General features: G+C 40.9%; 1 long non-coding RNA gene across 1 annotated transcript; it reads left to right on the plus strand.

Moving 5' to 3' along the window:
• The first annotated feature begins 496 nt into the window (after positions 1–496).
• Positions 497–2,215, plus strand: LOC311048755. The gene is made up of 3 exons (XR_014601111.1): positions 497–560; positions 867–982; positions 1,695–2,215. It is a non-coding gene; the product is annotated as an uncharacterized lncRNA (long non-coding RNA).
• The last annotated feature ends 469 nt before the right edge of the window (positions 2,216–2,684 follow it).

Genomic DNA, 2,684 nt, shown 5'->3' on the forward strand with positions numbered 1-2,684 from the left:
CGTATCAACAGGGTAATGCAACATGTTTGTACTACTGTTCATTATATTATATACTGCTGTCAAATCAATACTCCTTAGAAGCCTGTTCCATAACACTGGTCTCACTGGGGCGACATGCAGGCATATTGTCTGAGGAATTCCAACGTCCTCAGCGTCCACCTCTGCCTAGACGTCAACTCCTTCCACTTGGATGGATGGGGCTTCAGAAACCTTTTATACCGGTCTCAGAGTAGCAGTAGCACCAGCAGTGGTGGAAGAAGTACTCGGATATTTTACATAAGTAAAAGTAGCAATACAATACCATAATATAAAAATGCCATGTTACAAGTAAAAGGCCTGTGTTCAAATTGTTACTTGAGTAAAAGTACAAACGAATTGGCATCAAAATATACTTTAAAGTACCCAAAGGTAAAAGTATTACAATGTTTGAAAATAGACAATCTACAAGCTCACAACGCGTCGCATGTGAGCTTGTAGATCTGCTATTTTCATGTATAACATAGGGCTGGCCATTACTGCCAGGGAGAGGCTCTCCGTGACAATCAACTTCTTGGCCACAGGTGTGTATAGTAAACAAGTGTACTTTTCTCTCTTTTATTTTAATTTTGCACTAATGTTTGCATTTATTACTTTTTGGTTGTTGATGTAGACTACACCAGGTATATATATATATATATATATACTTGTTGATCTCCTTCCCACTTGCCCCCTACCCCTCTTCTTTTTCTCTCTCCCCACTCTTCTTTCTACGGAATTTAACGTTGCGATGGGAATGATGTACAAAAACGAATTTCATCCACTTTTTTATCTTGTAAACCTGTGATGTGACAATAAACCTGATTCTGATTTTCTTTTCTCTTTTGAAGGTGCGTTATACGAGTCCCTCGCCTTCTACTATAGGCTTGGAGCCACCACTATATCAAAAATAGTGAAGGAAACATGCCACGCTCTGCATCAGGTGTTGAAGGGCGAGTTTCTTAAGGTTAGAAATCCCCCTCTTTAATCACTACCATCACAACCATACATTATGACATATGTACAACGCAGGCAGCATAGTTCATAATGACAACCAGAAAGAGGATAACATATGAAGATAACAGATGTCTTATAAGGCAGTATGCTTGACTGGGGGAAGTGAGAAAATATTTTGATAGCCTGTAAACCCTAAGCCAATTCATATTTACCAAATAATACCTTATACTTACCTTTAGTTATGCTTAACCTAACATACTAGGCTTTATACTTAACCTGTTACCCTGTAAACCCTAAACCTATTATTAATATTTACCAAATAATACCTTATACTTACCTTTAGTTATGCTTAACCTAACATACTAGGCTTTATACTTAACCTGTTACCCTGTAAACCCTAAACCTATTATTAATATTTACCAAATAATACCTTATACTTACCTTTAGTTATGCTTAACCTAACATACTAGGCTTTATACTTAACCTGTTACCCTGTAAACCCTAAACCTATTATTCATATTTACCAAATAATACCTTACTTACCTTTAGTTATGCTTAACCTAGATACTGGGCTTTATACTTAACCTGTTACCTGAAATTGTCCAAGATCACCCCAGCTACCATCATAGTGTACCTGTCATAATGACCTTACTGTTGTGGTGCTGCCCTACATGTTTGTGGGGGATTACTGTTCATCTATCATTCTGTTCCTATGTTTGCAGACACCATCATCAGAGGAAGAATGGAGAGCAGTAGCCAATGACTTCGATGCTAAATGGCAATTCCCACATTGCCTGGGTGCCCTTGATGGGAAATATATCTCCATCCAGTCACCAGCCAAGAGTGGCAGTACATGGCACAATTATAAGGGTAGATTCTCTGTACTTATGATGGCAGCTGTTGATGCAAATTATAAGTTTATTTATGTTAGTGTAGGTGTTCAGGGCAGGGTCTCAGATGGTGGGGTCTTTGACAGTTCTGACCTAAAGGGAGCTTTGGCCGGGGTCTCCTGAATGTTCTTCCTGCAGAAATGCTGCCAAATTCTGATGTGGTGCTGCCCTACATGTTTGTGGGGGATGAGGCCTACCCTCTGAGAACCGACTTGATGAAGCCCTACCCGTACAAACAGCTGGACCACGACCAGAGGATCTACAACTATAGGCTCAGCCGGGCTCGGCGTATTGTAGAAAACGCCTTTGGCATTCTCGCCAATAGGTTTAGGGTTTTCCGCTCCACAATCCTCCTTCACCCAGACACTGTAGTGAAGATGACCCTGGCTGCAGCATGCCTCCACAACTTCCTCCGTGACCGTCGATCACTGGTCTACGTGCCAACGAGGGAACATGGAGGAGAGATGGACTTGGGGCCATGCAGAATGTGGAAGCTGCAAGGGCACGAAACCCCAACCTCACTGCCAAAGAACAACGACAGCTTCTCAAAGAGTACTTTATGTCACCTGCTGGCCAGGTGTCATGGCAGGAGGATCGCATTTAAATGAAAAAAAAAAAGAAAAATGAAAAAAGAAAAAAAAAAGAAGCAAAAAAAAAAAAAAGAAAAAAAAACTGAGATGGAGAGACAGTGATAGGGGAGACAAACAGTAGGAAAGCTGAGATGAAGACAGTGTAGGACAGACAGACAGTAGGAAAGCTAAGATGGAGAGACAGTGTAGGAGAGAAAAACAGTAGGAAAGCTGAGATGAAGACAGTGTAGGA

This window comes from Gymnoscopelus microlampas (assembly GCF_963454915.1).
Source record: "Gymnoscopelus microlampas genome assembly, chromosome: 7".
In the NCBI taxonomy this organism is placed as follows: domain Eukaryota; kingdom Metazoa; phylum Chordata; class Actinopteri; order Myctophiformes; family Myctophidae; genus Gymnoscopelus; species Gymnoscopelus microlampas.